Source organism: Saccopteryx bilineata, chromosome 4 (genome assembly GCF_036850765.1).
Source record: "Saccopteryx bilineata isolate mSacBil1 chromosome 4, mSacBil1_pri_phased_curated, whole genome shotgun sequence".
Taxonomy (NCBI): domain Eukaryota; kingdom Metazoa; phylum Chordata; class Mammalia; order Chiroptera; family Emballonuridae; genus Saccopteryx; species Saccopteryx bilineata.
The window spans coordinates 254,885,770-254,905,953 of record NC_089493.1 but is presented as its reverse complement, the minus strand read 5'-3'; the positions used below and the strand labels follow the sequence as shown (position 1 = coordinate 254,905,953).

The 20,184-nt window shown below is 38.9% G+C and overlaps 1 long non-coding RNA gene across 1 annotated transcript; it reads left to right on the top strand.

Annotated features, from left to right (window-relative positions):
* The first annotated feature begins 1,244 nt into the window (after positions 1-1,244).
* On the top strand, positions 1,245-19,940 carry LOC136334224 (uncharacterized). Its single transcript, XR_010731128.1, has 4 exons — positions 1,245-1,380; positions 4,941-5,067; positions 18,451-18,648; positions 19,272-19,940. It is a non-coding gene; the product is annotated as an uncharacterized lncRNA (long non-coding RNA).
* The last annotated feature ends 244 nt before the right edge of the window (positions 19,941-20,184 follow it).

Below are 20,184 nucleotides of genomic sequence, written 5' to 3'. Positions count from 1 at the left end.
ATTCTACAAAGCCTCTAACTTTTTAAAAAATATTGCTCCCCCTCCCTCCCCCTTTTTTTTAATGGAGAGAGGATTGTAACTTGCTCTTAAGATTCATGGTTGCCAATTAAACATCATAATATAATTTTTATCCTTTATCAGTCGTACCTGTACACACTCCCTCTAGTGGCTTAACTATTAAAGTATTTATTAAACATTCCAAACCGATTTAGTTCCTAGCTGTATTGTACTGCTGCTTATTTTTTTTTCTTTCATGGCCTCTCTTTGTCTCCAGAACCATTATTACTTTCTTTTCTTTTCTTTTCTTTTCTCTTCTTTTCTTTCTAGTGAGTGGGGGGACAGACAGGAAGGGAGAGAGACACGAAGCCTCAACTCATAGTTGTGGCACCTTAGCTGTTCATTGATTGCCCCCCCCCCTCCTTCTCTTTTTATTCAGTGAGAGGAGGGGAGTCAGAGACAGACTCTCGCATATGCCCCAACTGAGATCCACTTAGAAAGCCCACTAGGGGGAGATGTTCTGCCCATCTGAGGTATTGCTTTGTTGCTCAGCAACTGAGCTCTTCTTAGTGCCTGAGGCAGAGGCCATGGAGCCATCCTCAGAGCCTGGGGCTCCAATTGAGCCATGGCTGCTGGAGGGAAAGAGAGAGAGAAGTGAGAGAGCATGAGAGAGAGAGAGAGAGTGAGGGAGAGAGAGAGAAAAGTGAGAGGAAGAGCAGATGGATGCATCTCCTGTGTGCCCTGACCTGGAATCGAACCTGGGACATCCGGATGCTGAGCTGACTGTATTACTGAGCCAACAAGCCAGGGCTGATTGTTTTCACATATGTGCCTTGATGGTGGTGGGGCTCCCGCCAAGTCAGTGACTCCTTCCTCAAGCTAGCAGCCTTGGGCTCAAGCCAGTGCTTCAAGACAGTGACTTTTGGGCTCAAACCAGCAACTATGGGGTCATGTTTATGGTCCCACACTCAAGGTGGCGACTCTGCACTGAAGCAGGTGAGCCAGCACTTAAGCCAGTGACCTTGGGGTTTGAATCTGTGCCACCGCCTGGTCAGACCTATTATTGCTTTCTAATACCTCATTTAAGTTGAGGGTAGGAAAATAAAAATTTGGAGGATAATTTTGTGTTAATTCAGCACAAAATAAAACCAAGGTAATACATTGACTCAATTCAACAGAAATTTGTTAATCAGTGTGTGTACGGAATTAAGTTAAACAAAGAACTACAATACGGTCTCTGTCCCCAGGGAGCTGGCAAGTTGGGGGAGGGCTGTGTTATCCCCATTGTGGTTTTAATTGCTGGCTTCCATCCTCACCAGTGTCCTCTGAGATGTTTGTGATCCATTTGGTGTCCAGTCCCATGGTCCATACTGCTCTCAACAGGTGAGTCCTTTAAATTTAGTCATGAGACCCCTTTGAGTCTTAGAGTCTTAGTACTTCCTCACGTCTCCGGGGATAGGGGAATGGTGAACATGGGAAACCTCCTGTTGCTTTATTGTGCCATTGTGGGGCCCAAAGAATACTCGGTCAGGGTGCTGTGTCAGTCTCCATGGCTCACTTCCACCTTATTGGTGGCAGTGAATGCAGCCTCTAAGGCTACAGGGAGGGCACATGTTCTTAGTCTCCTTCCGAAGGGCTGCTGCACCTACCAGTCCTGCATCTCTCTGTAGATGTCCCCTCCCCCTAACTCTGAGAACTCAATCCAGGCAAGGGGAGGGAAATCACATGACTTTCTGCCAAGATTTTTGACTGAAGGGCCAAAAATTCAAGTGTTTATCCTTAGTTCCTTCCTGACACTTCCATCCTGGCCCTCTGGAGCAGTGCCAGATCTTATGGCCTGGGTAGGAGCAGGTCATAGGAAAAATAGTCAATTCCTCCTTTATTCGAAGACAAAGGATATAATAGTAAGAGAGGCGTCAGCTTTATAAAGTTGCACAAAGTTTAAAAAGAAAGAGGGGGAAAATGAGAAATAGTCTTTTATTTTGAAATTAGAAGGCCACATTAGCTTTAAGAAATAAATTTCAAGCCTCTAGTAGTCTGGGGAATGAGGAAGAAGGAGGAGGAAAAGGGCGAACGTAGTGGTGAGGAAGTTGAACACCTCGTATTTACGGAACACTTACTATATACCAAGTACTGTTTTAAGTGCTTCTGATGAATTAACTTATTTAATCCTCAAAAATTTCTATTTACCTCCTACTTGCAGATACAGCAACTGAATGAAGTTCAGATTGGTTGAGTTACTGATCCAAGGATAACACACAACTAGGAAGTGGGAGAGGCAGCCTGGGTCCTACAACCCTCCATGCTGCTGTGGTGGGTGAGGACCCACCCGCTCAGGGATCGGAGGACAGCAGGACACAGGGGTTTCACTTAAAGATATCTGAACCACTGTAAAGAGAAGAGAAGGAACTGGTGGAATGGGAAGTAAACCTATCTTTCATGAAGACTTATTCAATCACTAGTGCACAAGAGAAAGGGAATAAGAGGTGAAAGAAAAAGCAGGTAGGACAGATGACCACAGTAGGGAGGGTCAGAGCCTGGGTTAGGGCCGGAGAGGCCTCTCCCTGTGAGACAGGTCTGAGCGAAACCAGGGGGAAAAGTCTGTGGGGAGCTCTGAACCACTGGCAGAAGGCCTCTGATTTTTCCAGTTGTACAGAGGTCAAACTGGCTGAGAGTGAGGAGGAAGACTGGGAATCCTACGGCTGTGGAAGCTGTCCGGACTAGATTCTGGGAGGAATGCAATAAGGAGTCACAGCAAAGGAAAGAAAAAACATTGCTGAGTCTCATTAAAGTACTATTATTATGGCTCATTTATTACCAGACAATACATGTACATTACATAACTTTCTTCTCACTAGTCTTGCATGATAACATTATTGCCCTGATTTAACTGAGTAGAAAAATGAGAAGCAGAGAATTTAAGTAATTTGCTCATGGTTACTCATCTAGTAAGTGGTGGGACTTATAGTCAAATTCAGGTGTTACAAAATTTGGAGGACTTTCCAGCCTGGCACAGGTAGCACCAAGAGATGACATCTGAGGCTGTGAGAACGGGCAGACCATAAAGAAGGTGGAGATAAGGGCCTGTGTTTTACTAAAACCCACATGTTTCTACTACTTAAAGGTATAGTAGAATGAACCTGTAATAGGCCCCATGGGTACACTTTCTGTCTTTCCCACACAAGTCTTGGCAACTTGAGAGCAGAAAGAATAGATGATGAAGGCACCCAGTGTTGGGGAAGGTGTGAGATAATGGCTATGTGGGTGAGCATTGCTGGTGGCAGCTTTGGGTCTTCCTGAAGTGTGGTCATGTATTATGACACTTCAGGTCAGTTTACCTTTAATGCCTTTAAAATTTATACCATTGGTCTACATTTTTACATTGTGCGGAGTCTTGACTTTTTAATATCTTTCTCTGAAATTTTTTATCTTTTTTGAGATCACACTGTGTAGCAGCAGACCACAGGTTTAGTACATCTTGGTAGAAAAGTCTGCATCTTCAGAATTGGTTGGGAGTATGTTTTTCTAAAAATTCTGTGGTTGATATCTATCTTCTTCTCACAACCATGTAGATGAATAAATTCTCACCCTTTATTTTTCTAAACAAAATAAAATATGATATCCATTAAAAAACATTGAATAAAGGAAAAGCCAGTTTGGAAAAAAGGTCAGCAAGACCCATGGCCGTGTGATGTTTGCTGAAAGCGCCTGTCAGAAGAGTCTGAGTAATGCAGATGGGCCAAGAGAAACAAGAGATAATTAAGGCGAAATTCATTCCCCCAAGATTGCTGAGAAGTGAGTTTATAAATCCTGAGAGGTAGAAGGCCACAGGACATCTAATTGTGTCTTATTTAACTTGGCCTTTTGAATGGATAACCCTTGGCTCTCTCTGCAAATATCACACTTTGGTCAAACTAACCTTATGTTATGTGTTTTTTTATTTTTGTAAATGTGAAGTATTTTTTAGCATACAATAGTTACTCAGCTGATAAGGTTTTCCTCTATAAATGTAGACTATTATTTAATAGAAACTGTATTACCAGTGGAAAGAGTCCCATTCCTTATTATATTCTAGCTCAAATAGTTCTCACAGCGGGACCTCTAACAGGGCCCCGAAAAATAGCTCAAGAAATAATACTTTTGCAGATTCACATACTCAGTTTAAATATACTGGAAAAGTAAGAGACTAGGTCAATCAGATAAATAGATGTTTGTGATTGGAAAAGAAAGTTTGAAATATTGTAAACCTCAAATTGTCTTTTTGTTGCCCTATGGAAGAGTTGCACTATAGAAAAATTCAAGTCAGCCATAGTTCTCAAATTAATTTGTCTTAGGGTTTATATTGAAATATATAATATTTCCTAAAGGAGATTTAACTTTTTTTTATTTTTTTAAAAAATTATTAGTTTTAGAGAGAGAAAGAGGTGGGGAGAGGGAGAGAGAGAAAGAGAGAGAGAGAGAGAAAGAGAGAGAGAGAGAAAGAGACATTGATTTATTGTTCCACTTATTTATGTCCTGATGGATGATCAAACACGCAACCTTTACGTATCTAGACAATGCTCTAATCAACTGAACTACCCAGCTAGGGCTGAGATTTAACTTCTTAATTTTTTTTCAGATGGTTTCTATAAATGTCTTAAGGCCTCTGCTCCAGGGATCTAATCTATACCTAGCCATCAATTTATGATGTGGATGTAGGCAAATCACTCACTCATTCACTCTGGGACTCCCCATCTTGTAAATTAGTGTTTGAACTAGATGATTGCCAGGTTCTCTTCCAGCTCTTACTCTATGTAACTTTATTTGACTTTGAGCATTTGTGAATAATCTGAATTTGAATTAATGTGGGAAGGAGAAGGTAGTCTCTTAATGTCTTTAGTTCTGTTCTCTCCCTCCCTCCCCTCCTCGCTCCCCATTCTCCCTCTCATTTTTTATTTTAAAAGGACTTCAGAAGGCTTTTCCCTTGAGAAACCAAGACATCATATTCTAGGAGTGCCGGGATCTGACACGGCTCCTTATGGGAATACTTAAGGCCTGGACAAAGGAAGGGAGCGGAGACAACAAATAAAGGTACAAGGCAGAGAAGCTTCGGTTCTGAGGGTTTGTAATGGTCTTTAACTCACACAGACTGAATTCTTGCCTGCCCATCTACCAGGGCCTTGCCTAAGAAAGTTCTGCCATAAAATGTTAACAGTGTAAGTGACCTTCATTGGGTTTAATGATTCACTGATTGTAAAAAATGTTTTACCTAAAATAACAACGAGAATGTGTTTCTGGAGCCTAGACCCACTGACCTGGAAGGAGGCCCCCCAGAAGTGTGCTAAGTGGACAGGGAAAGCAGCTTAGAGTTTATATTTATCTAACCAGATAATTGAGTGAACTAAAAGGGCTTTTATTATCCTTATGCGGATTATATACTTTGTAGGGTATCCACAGTCATTATTAAAACCATGTGTATTCCTGTCTCATTTCTGAGCACCTTCTCTGAAAACCAATCCATACATGCTCAGGGATGCAAACCACACTTATTTTAAAGGCAATGTAAACAAATGTAATTAAGGAGGTGAATTCACTTCAGAAGTTATCTAATGCCTTCTGTATTAAAATAGAAGTGACTTTTGGCTGCTCCCATGTACTCTATTTACTCATGTGGCTCATTGTAAGTTCAGATCTGATTTTCTTGGAAAAACAAGTTTGAATCTCCACAAGCTTAATCTAGTCTCTCGTCCCCTCATAGTGACAGGTAAATTATGGTAATTACTGTCTCAGAATTTTAAATACAACATTCTTAAGATTAGAGTCAAGGTAGTGTCATGCTGATCAGATTGTAGGCAAAACTCAGAGTTTGAGAAGTGGTATTGAAGTGAGCAGAAACTCTCATAGGAGTTCTGAGTCAAGTATCTATTTTTGTTCTATAGGAAGAAGAAACTGCGGTTGTATTCTTGGTTATCAAGAGCAAGGGAATAAAATAGTTTCAGAAGTTCCCATTAAAATTGTATTTTAATATACTCTTGCCAGGACATAAGGACTTATAAAAAATTAAGTAAAGTTCTTGATCCACACTGAATTCATATTATGTCATCTTTTTTGTTCATTGTTCTTTCTTAAAGCTAAAAAAGGGACTAGTATTTAATGTCCTACTTAGTATCTCATGCTACAACAAAAATTTAGTCCACAGGAACTGATACTTTTTTGTGATCAAAGACATTTTAGGTTGTACATTTTTTTTAGAAAATATTAATCAGTAAAATATGAAAGTGAGACCTAGCAAAATAATTTTATGAGATAGTATTTCTAGATAATTGAAGAATATTAAACATATCTCTTTTCATAGCCATTCTTACTTATTAAATATTTTTGTTTATTCATTACAGTTCTAAAAATTCAATATGCCAGTATTCTTTATATTTCACTTTAAAGGTGTTAACATATTTAAAGTTCAATTTATTTAGATAATATTTAAATTTAGAATTAATATCTAGATTCATAAATACGTTCTTTTAGTCATTTTAATTTGAAAATATTTAAAGTCTAATTATACAAGCAATAAATTCTCCTGGTAAAAATTAAAATTCTAATGCTATGGATGAAGTGCTTCACTAGCAACTGGAATCTGGGTCTCCTTCCTAGATGATGTGAGCACTGCATTCTGCTTTGTGTATATCCTTTGATAGAACTGCTCCTTGTGTATATATTTCCTTCAGAAAGTACAGAGTATTTTGAAGTAAGTTTAACATATTTTATCTGCTCTGAAACGGCTGTGTCATTCCATAACTGGTTTATTCACTTGGTAATTCGTCTTGAGGAGTTTACCCTGTTAGTATATGCAATCAGCTTCATTATTTTAATTTGCTCCTTAGTAGTGCAAGGAAGAGCTATTGAAAATTCATCTTCTAGTCGAGTTTTAATAGGTATTTAGGTCGTTTCCCTTCTGTTTAGAAGGAGAAAACATGCTGCAGTGAATTACATGCCTCCTCACAACGGGCAGGCCAGAACAGCATCTTGAACAGTTTTGCTTTCTTTTCTGAAGCCTTGGCACAGCCAAGATGAAGTCTCCTAAAATATTATTATTTACCGGCAAGCTTCTTTCAAGGCATTTTCCTAAACAAAGACCACTTTCTTTTTGAGAAGCATTTTGAGGACAGCTGCTGAAGTAATTAAAAAACTCTCCCAACTTATTTTGCTTATGTCTTCAGTGCTTGCTACTTGGGATAACAAATCATTGATTTTTTGTTTTGCTGTGCTGTTTTTTTGAACGAATAAATGTTATATTTCAGGCACAAAGAAGATTGCGCTAACGAGTAAAAGGAGCTAGGTTTTTGTGATGGGTTTATGATCTAGATAGGGGCCAGTTTTTTACTTCCAGTTTTTTCTTGCTCTTCAGAAGAGAGGTGGTCAAGCACGAGATTTTGGAAGTCTTGACCGTTGCTCTAGTTTGTAGTTCTTTTTGTTTGGAGGGGGCTGTTGGTGCTTTCCACGCTGCTGTGCATTTGGTAGATACTAAGAAAGTATTTGATTATATCACAGTTTATAATTTCTGGAGTATTAATGTAACAAAAATTTAAATATATGTTTATAAATTCATTTTAAATGTGTGGGTAAAATAAAAAAGTCAGAGCTTGAGATAATTTGTTACACTAAAAAGACGTATTTATCAATCCTAAATATTAAAGTCAGGAAACACAGATCTCTAGGGATAGAAGAAAAAAAATATATTGGTGATCATTTCTTTGGAAATCATTATATTTCTTTAAAGTTAGGCATCTGTAATTACATTCCCATTTTTTAAAAAGAAAAGTATGTTTATATTGAGACGATATGTTGTTTATTAGGAGCTTCTTTTGTTTTTTCAGACCTTGTGTACGGATTATGTAAGAAGGTAGCTACACTGTCTTCTTGTTTTTTTAATCAAATGGGTCTGTCTAATTGCTACACACCAAAAGAATCATGATACCCTCTGTTTCAAATAAGTTAGTTCTTTTAGAATTGCTTCAAAATGCTCCCCAGAGCTGGATAAGCGGGCTAGATTTAGATTTATAAATCATGAATAAAAAGGGAGATATGTATGTATATGTAAATGGCTCATTTTCTATAAAACTGTTTCTTATTTTGTTGTTAGAATTCAAAATGAAAGAGGAACATTTTACATAAATTCTTTTATTGAAAAGGCAGGCTTCAGGAATTTGAAAAACTAACAAGTAAAAATGTATAAAACCCCAAATTCTTATATCATTGTGTAGTTGGGTAATTTATTTTTATGATTTAAAATATTTGACTCTTGAGCATATTAAATATTTTTACTTAAATGGAACTCAGTTATGATTACTTAAATTACTATTTTCTTAGAGTCAATATGGCTCTGATTGAATCACTAGAGTTTTATTTAAAACTATCTGATTAGAACTCCCTCAAGGGACTTATTACTTCATATTTTTAGATTAGTGTACTCATTATTTTTTCAATAACAACAGTCTTTGCTTAAGAATTCTTATGTAATGGTAACATAGTAATTGTGTTTATGGCATAGAATAATACTCATTACTATATTACTATTTTTCATCAAATTGATAGACTTGAGCCTGAGGTTCTCAATACTCTTTTAAAACATTAATTTTACAAACATGCAATAGTCTTTATAAAATGATAACTTTATTAATTTTACAAAGAGAGGGATTCAGTAACTTGTTCACATCAATATCATGATTTCATTGCAAAGGAAAAAGTACATAATGACATTTACTTATTTCTGCTTATTTACAGAGTAGTTAACAATTCATTGAGGGTTTATTGTGTGCCAGGGCCAATGGTAAGGTTGGTTAATTTACTATAAAGAGACTGAACAATAAATGAATTGTTCGAGAAATGTCAGAATTTATTACTCTCTCAGGCAAGAGGCTGGGCTAATTGTTATTCAGGGACTCAGGCTCACAGTAGTTTGTGTGGTCTCCCAAGGTCCTTCTGATGCTATTCCAGCAAGCAGGACTTAGAAATTCATTGTAGAGGATTCTGTGTACAAGGTTTATGGTCTAGGAAGTATCATTTTGCTTATCGTCCATTGGCTGAGGCTTAGTCACATGGCTACACCCAGTTGCAAAAGGGACTGAGAAATGTGGTCTATGGTTGGGCAGTTATTTCCCAACTACAACTCTACCACCATAAAAGAAGAGGAGTACAGTTTGTAGATTCTGCCATGATTTAATTATTACTTTGAGCAAATAAGATTTTATAGAAAGGGTAACCATGGCTTACAGGCTAATACCTATCCAAGGTCACGTATATAGTTTGTAAGTGACAGAGTTAGAATTTGAACATAGGCCCGTTTGGCTCTGAAGTCTAAGTTCTTAATCATCATGCCAGAATATAACAATACTTGGAACATAGCCCAATCAGTTGGGTTTAATTTGCTGTGTGTCATGTACTATTCTCAGAAAAATCTACTCAATCTTCACCACAATTCTCTGAAGTAGATCCTAATATCCTCATTTTACAGATAAAGAAACTAAGGTGCAAAAAAATTCAAGGCCAAAGAAATGGCAGAACTGTGATTTGAAGCCAAATCTGGCTTCAGGGTCTGGGCTCATGACCACTAGATATTACTGCCTCTATACTTGAGAACACATCAGGGAAAATATTCTTTGTACACTCATCATTCTAAAAGGATTTCTTGAGTATTTCAGTTATTGCACTTGGTACTGGAGTAAAATGGTTCAACAATTTAGTTTTTGGTTGAGTTTAAGAAATTTGAAGAATTGTCTTTTCCTGAAGTTTTGAAACAGTAGTGTTGTCATGAATTTCTAAGTTGAGCTGAAGAAGGGGAAAGTGTGACTGATTTGTCAGGGTCCTTTGGCTGCACAAGAGCCAGGCTGGAATATAGTTCATGAAATTCTAGATACTCCTTGCTGAAAAACTCTCTATTACTCTCTTAGATTCCAAAATGAATAAACATGAATCTTACCTTTCTCCTTGTCCCTTTCTTGTCCCTCTTCTTTTTCCTTTAAAACTACTTCTCTCTTCCTTCCCCTCCCATCTTTCTCTGCCCATATATTTTCATCTTATTGCCTGAATGAGAACTCAGAAGAGTGACCCAAGTCTTTCCTACTAGCAAAAAAATGTGTTAATTCAATAATCTCACCAAATTTATTTAAAAAACAATGCTAAGTAAAATATTTAAACACTTTACTTCTGAAGGCAGAGATTCAAAATTGTGTTTTATTAAAGGAATTGGGTGACCTAAACTCACTCTTTATGGTCCAGTAAGTTGAATATGAGCCAAATGAACTCACAGAGAAGGCAGTGTAGGAAAAGAACAGAAACATATAAAGAGGCAAAAATCCATCTGTAATCATCATGTTCCTTGCATGTTATAGTCTCAGGCCAAAGAACTTCTCAGTGAACATATTTTTCCTCTTAGGTTGATCTATATTGACAACCACCCATGGACACTTATTTTTAAAGAGTAGGCTGTGGCTTGAGAGACGCAGAGGCAACCCTGTACTATATTTCACTGAAGCATATTTGCCATGAAAATAACAGTTATTGCTGTTGCCACTCAATGGTCAGTGCTTTTCAGTATGAATATGGGGAGTTACATAAATTATGTTTATACCAAGTTCCTTAAATCTGTGACAAGCTAGAGGTAGGGGGATGGGGAAGCCCAGGTTGAATTATCCCTATGTTCTGTAGTTCTTGTTAGGGGGAAAAAAAGTTGAAATGGCAGGGCACACCAGGGTGAAAATGTAAGCAATATTTAACCCAGTCAGTTAATAAAGAGCAAGGTTTGCTTGCTGGTGCCCCAGTAAGCCATGCCTCATAAGCATTGTGGTTTCCAAAATTATTCCAAGTTAGGCACTGCTACAAGTAAAATATGCTGCTGGCTGTGAAATAATGAGAGGGATAATAAATATATAAAACTTGGAATCTCCTGATGAAAAATGAAAGAGATTTTATGAACCCAATCAGTCAAACTCAAGATGAAAAACCCCCAGTGTGCTCACCATGATTAATGCCCTGGCCTTCCATGTGAGAAGCTCAGATTCAATTTCCTATTCTGATATCTTGTTCTGGAGGCAGCTATGGTTAGGGTCATTCTTGAGATAGCAGATTCATCTGGTATTGGTAAATGTGTTGGTTCTCAGGTCCTGGTGGGAGAGAATGAAAGCTTGAGGCCTCAAGCTATGGTATGTCAGCATGTACCCAAGAAAATGTACGTATGTCTCTTTAGAATTGGGTGCACATATTAGAGGGGATATTTAGCAACAGTAACATTGAACTATGATATATTAATATGGAATATTCTTGTTAATTATTCTTCTGTTCATCACTGCCTTGGGAAGTAGTGAATCCAGTTTCACAAAATCATCTAACAGTTGAGGGAACAAAGGTTCAGGGAGTCTTGCGCAAGGTCACACAATTGGTGACTGGGATGTGGAAAAGCCTGATCTTACTGCTGGGTAGTGCTCTTTTGCTTCATCTCTTCAATGTCACAGTTTCCCTAACCTGCTGTTAAACACACACACACACACACACACACACACACACACACACACACACACACTCACTCTGTGAGGTATGAACAAACCAGGCATCTTGTCTAAATTAATTTATTTCATGAGATCATTTCTCCACACTCCATTTCACATTGCCTGTGGAGACATAAACCTAGTCTTGAGTAAAAGAATGAAGACTTTGGTCCCTAATTTGGCCCTAAATGTCAGGGAGAAAATGTTTTTTTAACTCAATGTGAGGCCTGGAAGGCTTGTTTGCTTGACTTTCAAATGCTGCCAGCCAGAAGACACATCAACCCTAAAACGCTTTTATAGGGAAGGCTGAATTCTGATGGAAAATTTATGCCTGGGAGGATGTGACTGCACTGAAAAGATTTGGGGGGTACATGAGGTTTGGTAAAAATTATCCTTCAGCTGGACATTTTGGTCTATAGTTTCCCAAGCAAGCTTAATTTTGTGGACGTTCACTTTTATGAATGATCATAATGGTTGGTACAGCCTCATCTCAAATTTCTTAGGTAGGGAAATGTCTTTTAATTAATCTTTGAGAAAAAACAGAATAATAAATAAAGCAAGAGAAAAATTACATGTTTGTCTTATTTTAGATAATGTTTTAAGCTCTTTGACCCTGCTGAGCCCATGTTTGTGACACCAAGAAGTAAAAGAAATGACCGGGTCATCACACCTTGCACATATCAGACCTCCTTTCTCATTCAATAAATGATGTGTGATTACATGGATACCATTAACATCAAAAGGGAAGATGTTTTTAGAAGTCCTTTTTCTCTTTCTCCTGAAGATCAGGGCTGTGGCTGAGTGCCATGGGATTCTAATCTACCTGTCAGGAGCTTCAAGAGAGATGTGCTGATGGCTGTTGAGTGCACAATCAGAGGTTCTTGTTTGAAGCTAGCTGCCCTGTCATCAGTGTTGTTCTTAGGGTGGTGGAAGCCAGCAACCACTATGTAGGATAGTTTCTGGTATACAATGGACACCTTTGCCCTAATTGTTACACAGCCATGCTTTTATAATGAGATCCCAAAGGCCCTTTTATTTATTTATTTTTTTAATTTTTTTTATTTTATTTCTCTTTAGTTGGAAATGGGGAGGTAGTCAGACAGACTCCCGCATGCGCCCGACTGGGATCCACCTGGCACGCCCACCAGGGGGCGATGCTCTGCCCAGGGGGTGATGCTCTGCCATCTGGGGCGTCGTTCTGCCGCAACCAGAGCCATTCTAGCGCTTGAGGCAGAGGCCACAGAGCCATCCCCAGCGCCCGGGCCATCTTTGCTCCAATGGAGCCTTGGCTGCGGGAGGGGAAGAGAGAGAGGAGAAACAGGGGGAGGGGTGGAGAAGCAGATGGGCGCTTCTTCTGCGTGCCCTGGCTGGGAATCGAACCCGGGACTCCTGCACACCAGACCGACACTCTACCACTGAGCCAACCGGCCAGGGCCCCAAAGGCCCTTTTAAAAAGCACATACATAACATCTGAAAGTGACAGTAGCCCATTATCTTACTTTTGCCCCACAACAACGTTTCTCAGTTTTAAGAGTCCGTAAGAATAATGTGAAGGGCAGATAAAGACACAGATTACTCCCTCCCTCTCTTACAAGTCATTAGGTTGGGGATGGGCAGAAAATACACATTTTTTTTATAAGTTCCCATGTTATATGATGCTGCTGGTAGAAGCATCCCACTTTGAGTGGCATTGTTCTAGAATTAAAATTTCAGATTAACCAGTTACCTAATGGGTATTAGAATGATGGAAAATAGAATAGTATTTTGTAATGGTGTAATGGAGGACAAATATAAATACCAGTTCCCCAGAAGGGAACTCTGGAAAACCTATGAGAGAGGGATAAATAACAACAGAGGAAAGCAGATGGAAGAGGACCTCATCAACAATGTCCTGTTTTCACACATTTAACGAAGGCTCTTGCTGTGACCAATAATTGCCACCCAAGCACTTCCTGTTTCCTTCACTTGGGAATGGAAGCCCTTCAGAACATCCAGTACTATACATGACAGTAAAGTAAACTTTAAGAATGACAACCCAATCGGCAAGACGTAAATCAACTTTTCTTTTTGAATGACTAGGAAATTCTACCTGCCTTTAAAGTTGAATCTATTCAAATGAATGGTGGGAAGAAATTGGAGGTGGGTATTGAGAAGGGTGGGGGAGGGAATGGGGTGCTGGGTGTGGTTTGGGCTAGGGTACTGGGATTCTGTATACTGTTCCTTTGAATTCATCCAGGAAACTCAGATGTGGATCTGTCTAGTTGGGGTTCTCCGTAAACTTTGATTGACCATGTTGTCTACACTGGCAAAAGTTCAGTGCTGTTCTTTGTCGCTTCAAAAATGGAAAGACTGAGAACAACTGCCAAGTCTTTGAAGTATGTGCCTGTGGGGCTGGGCCTCACAGCTGCTCAGATCTGAAAATAATTAAGTATTTCACCACTGCAATGACTCAGCTGGGGTTAGAACATCACCAGATTGGAGCTTGACTATTTTTAATGCATGAATTTTAATAATAGTTAGGAGGTGTGGCTTGGAATATAACCCATCCAGAAAAAATCATACCCTTATGTAGTTTCTGGCAACTCATGGTCTTTATGGCGCCCTTCATGCTCACCAGTACCATTTCCTAAGCAACACCCACTTCTTTAGACTTTGCTGATTTCTCCCTCATCAAGTGCCCTAATTACTCACTAACATAATAAGTGGCGGTGGCTAGGTAATTTGATGAACACCACAATTGGCTTTTCCTTGTCATTAATATCTTAGCTCATTAATTACCTTTTCAGAGAAACTTCCCCTGACTATCCAATGTAAAGAAGCAGTCTGTATTGTCACACTGTTTTATTTTCTCCACATTTTGTACTATACTCTGAAATGACCTTGTTCTCTTACTTATTCCCCACCTTCAATGTAAGTTTCAAGTGAGCTAAGATCTTGTCACTCTAATTGACTGCACTACCTCCAGTGCCTGGACCTAGTTTGACACATGACAGGTTCTCACAAATATTTGTTGACTACATGCGTGCATTCAACTCAAGGTGAAGACTGGGAATGTCTATAGGTTAGACCCACAAAATACAATACATTTTAATAAGACCCTTAATTCTTTAACTCAAAGAAAGGAAAAATGTGGGAATTTGGGGTACCCCTCCATGTATTGCTCAGCTGTATCATGATGGTGATTAGCTTAAACCCATATAGATGCTGGCATGTTCTGTCACAGAAAAGAGTTTCAAGCCAAAAGGACTAATTGGGGTCTCACGAAGGAGATGGAAAGAGCTTGTCAACCCAAATTCCCCTGCCCCCGTTTTGTGAGTGCCTCCCTAGAGGGCATTCTGCCTGACAGTGGTTACCTATCATTAGGCTATAAATTTTAGAGGAAAGTAACATTATTTCAAAGCTTTGTCCTAAGGTAAAATAAACTATAAATTCCAAGTATACAAACTCTTCTTCTCTTTTTCTAAAACAAGTCCTAACCATCTGTTTTAAATTGAAGACCAGCATTGTTCTTTACCATTCATGTCTTTTCTGTTTCTAAAAGGAAATAATGAAAGATAGTTGTTGTGATCTTCTCGAGGATTTGTGCAGATGCCATGTTATTTTTTCCCCCCACCGTGTGCCAGAACTCTCCAATGAGTTTGAGAAAATCTAAGTTCTAAAAGCTTGCTGTTTGCCAGAACTCTACAAAGAGTTTGGGAAAAGGAAAAAAATCTAAGCTTTGAAAGATATTTCTCAGTGATAATACCTCCCCAGGAATATAACCCCAAATAGTAATTTACAAAGTGTGGTCCTGAAATCAGCAGTATCATCATCACCTGTGAATTCCTTAGCCATAAAAATTCTCAGGCACCAACCTAGACTCAAGGTGTTGGTAGGGCTAGGTTCCAAAGGAGGCTCTAGGGGAGAATTCATATTTTTGCCTCTTGGAGCTTCTGGTAGCTGCCAGCATTTGTTTAATGCAGTCACGTCAGTGTTTTGACGAGCCTTCCAGGTAATTCTGATGCATGCTGAAGTTTGAGTACCACTGTCTAGAATTGTTACTCAACATGTAGCCTGTTGCTGACCTGTGGTGGCGCAGTGGATAAAGCGTCAACCTGGAATGCTGAGATCACTGGTTCAAAACCCTGGGCTTGCCTGGTCAAGGCACATATGGGAGTTGATGCTTCCTGCTCCCCTCCTTCTCTCTTTCTCTCTCTCTGTCTCTTCTCTCTAAAATAAATAAGTAAATAAATAAATAAATACTTAAAAATACAAAACAAAAAAACCCCCATGTAGCCTGTAGTCTAGAAGTGTCGGCATTATCCAGAAATTTGTTCGTACTGTAGGACTAGGCTTTGCACCAGACCCACTGAATCAAAATCCACAATTTAACAAGATCCCCAGGGGATTATTATGAACACTAAAGTTTGAGAATGACTTGCTCTAGACACTACCTAAACTGGAATGTCCTAGCAATATCTGTCAAAAAACAGGATATTGGCCCTGGCTGGTTGGCTCAGTGGTAGAGCATCGGCCTGGCGTGCGGGGGACCCGGGTTCGATTCCCGGCCAGGGCACATAGGAGAGGCGCCCATTTGCTTCTCCACCCCCTCCCCTCCTTCCTCTCTGTCTCTCTCTTCCCCTCCCGCAGCCAAAGCTCCATTGGAGCAAAGATGGCCCCAGGCGCTGGGGATGGCTCCTTGGCCTCTGCCCCAGGCGCTAGAGTGGCTCTGGTCGCGGCAGAGCGACGCCCCGGAGGGGCAGAGCATCGCCCCCTAGTGGGCAGAGCATCACCCCCTGGTGGGCAGAGCATCACCCCCTGGTGGGCAGAGCGTTGCCCCCTGGTGGGCGTGCCGGGTGGATCCCGGTCGGGCGCATGCGGGAGTCTGTCTGACTGTCTCTCTCTGTTTCCAGCTTCAGAAAAATACAAAAACAAAAAAAACCCCAGGATATTAAGATGTTGTGTCATGAATTTGTACTACATTTTTAGGAGCTAAGATTTTAGTTTTCTTAAATTAGCACACTTTAAGAATAAGAGTAATCAGATTTTTTTTTCTTTTATAATAGTTTTTCTGAAACTGTGCTCTGCAGATAAATCCTTTGGAGTACATATTAAAGTTCGTATTCTACTACAACACCTCAGTTCTCTTTAGTTAAAATTTATGGAGGCATGCCTTCAGATTAGCATTTTGAAGAAGCACCTTGGTGATTCTTACACATTTTGGTCTTAAGGCTAAGACTTTTGTCTTGGAGATTGTTTTTAAATTTTTCAGTTTTGCCCTTGAATATTAATAGTTGTCAATGTTCTAACAAATAGATCAATGTTCTAACAAATAGATTGGCATGAAAATCAATGATATTAGGAGAAAAATAGTGAACAGATTTTTATTACAAATTAATAATGTTTATATTTTTAATAGCTATAGAAAGTTACTTAGAAAAAAAAAAGTTACTTAGGAGTATAATATCTTCCTTGGATATTTCTGACATTAGCTATCTAAAGTCAGAAAGAGAACTTTTCTAAGAAACAGAGCAACTCATAAAGGTTTTAGAAAAAGGGTCCAGTTTCTGTTGGAAGAATGTCTCTTTTATTCTTGTTCTTACTTCCCATAAAATAATTTTTGCTATCAAGAATATAAGTTGTCATGAAAAATTGCAAATGAGATTGAGAACTCATCCCTTCCTCGTCGCATACGCCTCCCCTCCATTTTGTTGAGGTTGTGTGCAAGCTGCCGAGCCATGCACACTGGTTAACAAATGGCTCACTGACAGTCACCCATCTGTTGATGTGATTTTGGCTGTTTTCAGATAGTCAGTGATCATCAGATTTTGTTTCCCCTCATGGGGGAAAGCTGTGACATACTGATTACCTGACAGTGTTAGAAAGATTTTTGACATTGGTTCTGTAGATCAAGTTTATCTTCTCTTTAGGTTAGTGGTCCCGTCCCACATTTTGTTTCTATCTAAATCCATATAGTTCTAATTCCACTTAAAATGGTAAACAGGTACTGCAGTTTTTAATGGTAGCAGTGTATAAATTGCAGTTCATACTGTGACATGTTGCAGAAATAAGCAATTGACAAAATTGGATCATATGCCTTTCTAAGCTTAAGCAAGCCCCCCTCCCCTTTCACATTCTGTGTTTTCTCACATGCCTTGTGATCTCTCTGGTACACAAGATACACACAAACATTTTCAAAGTGAGAGGGGGAAGATGAAAGAACGGCACCCTAATCTTTTCAAGGTTGAAAGCCTTGATTATACTTGGCCCAGAGGAAGTAGCTTTGAGGCAAGACATGGCCAGTGACAACTAAGCTTTGAGGCTTGATGTGAACAGAACTTTTCTCTTTGCATAATGTCTCAGCAGCATTAGTGTGGGATAACAGAGTAGCTGTGTGGTGCTAGTTTTATTTCTGTTTCCTATTTTTTTTGTCTTTAACCAATGACCACCCCTTCTCCTAGTGAGATTGGCCTCATTAAAATTGTGATTCATCTGTAGAAATCAGTCTTTTTTCTAGTAATTGTCTCCTTTAGGCATAAACATATAGGTCTAATGTAAGTCTCTCTAAAGTGAAAGACCAGTGGGAAAATAGAGTGGACTGTGATGGGGAGTGTGATAGGAGTAGGGTTGGAGAGATAGGTAAGGGATCTGTAGGGTCTTTTAAGTTAAGAATTTCAGTTTTTATCCTAGGATTAAGGGGAAGCCATTCAGCTGTTTTAGAAGAGGAATTAGAGGGGAGCAAGAAAGGAAAGAGCTAGACCTATTTAGTGGTCTAAAAGAAAGATGATAGAGATTTGGTCTAGAGTGTTAGCAGTGGATATCATGAAAATTAAATTTATTTTGGAAGACATTTAAAACGTTAACCTGATGAATTTGAATTTTGATAATGAATTGAATATGTAAAGTGACAAAGAAAGATGTGTTTTTTTCTGTTTTGTTCTTGTTTTTAAATTAGAAAAATGAAGACCGTGGAAACCACAGTTTTGGTGGAGGGAGATCATGAGTTGAAATTTGAACATGTGGAATTTGAAATACCTTTGGGATACGGAAGAAGCAATGTGAACCGGGCAGATGACTGGGCGGTTAACACAAATTTGCGTATAAATGGCGCTCAAAGCCCAACATCACAGGCCTCAGAGGATTCTGTTTAAATGTAAGATTGGAAGAGTACTAGTCTAAGGGAAGGGTTCTCATTGGACATCCAGTCTTTATTTAAGGGTACTGGTAAAAGGTTCTAGGAGAAAGGACTCAGAATTTGGGACTGATTGTTCACTGGTTATAAAGTGTCTGCCATAGAGAGGAAATGAACACAGGTACTATTGTCTCTATTTTTTTTTCTTTTAATAAGTGAAGAAATAGAGGCTTAGGAAAGATGAATGGCTTTCCCAAGTTTACTGAACTACTAGGTAGTGAAGCCAGACAAGAATCTAGAGCCTCTAATTTATAACCTCCGTCACTTTCCACTCCCTTTGAAGCATCACAAGCAGCAGAGTCAAGTTTGCTAGGTCTGCATGTGTTCCAGTCTCTTCAAAGGCATTTGTTATTTCGTGTGTTCTGATTACAGTTTGTGATGACACAGTTTGGTTTGGTAACATTTTCTATAAGTGTCATGAGCGGCTCTAAATGATTCTCTAAACTTGAGCATCATTTACTTCAAATGAGAAAATTGGAAACCAAGAAATATAACATCTATGAGGCATGTCTTGGAGAGGGAAGGGAAAGAGCAATGAGGGTAATATTTTCCACTGAGAAGTACTTAAGTTCTCCTCCTTCTAGGATCCCAAGAGACATGTACTTAACGAATACTTTTGATGTAGTGGACTCTCTCCTCCCACCCCTGCCCAGAAGAAGAGTAAACCCAATTATAAGAAAACATAGGTAACTGAAACTAAACACTTTCTTAAAATAATTTACGGTTTATTATTTGATGACTATCTCCAAGTACTAGATTTAAGTCTACACTTCCATTAGCATCAATTTTATTTTACTAAAATATATTTGAGGAATAAGATATCTATGTAAAATTTGGCATTAGACCTTGCTTTCCACAGTGAATGATCTGGAAGGATCATTAAAATGGAAAGTTTTCGAATGAATTTATCCGTGACTCAGTTCATTAAGGCATCGATCGGTCTATTTACAAGTGTGGGTGTCCCAAAGTGCATGTTTTAGTACATTTGAAAACCATCTGTGAAAATGTCTTCTAAACTTTGAAACTTCCTTCATTGATAGTCACATTACCTGCATATTTTTTATACTAAGTTTGTCTAGGCCTGTTTTAGAAGCACTGATACAACTCAGCTCTTATTCATAGAAGCATATGGTTTGTTGGAACTACTCAAATGATTTAACTGCTTCCACAGTAAATACATTACTGTGTGATTATGTTTAATCGGCTCCTGACATCCATCAAACAGTGTCGCCTGTCACACTTTGGAGGCAGAATATTCTGACAGTATTTCAAACTGGAATGGAAATAAGAAACTACGTTTGATACAAAAAAAAGTATTGAGCTAGCAGGATTTCTGAAAAAAATCCTCTTTATAGCTTGCTGGGCAGAGTAGTAGCCTAACCTTCTGAAAAGAGAATTAACATAGTTCATTAGAGGTTCAAGTCTACATGCATTATTTATTTTAGACTCTATGCTCTATTTAGTATTGTACATAGAAAAGGTAAAAAAAAAAACTAA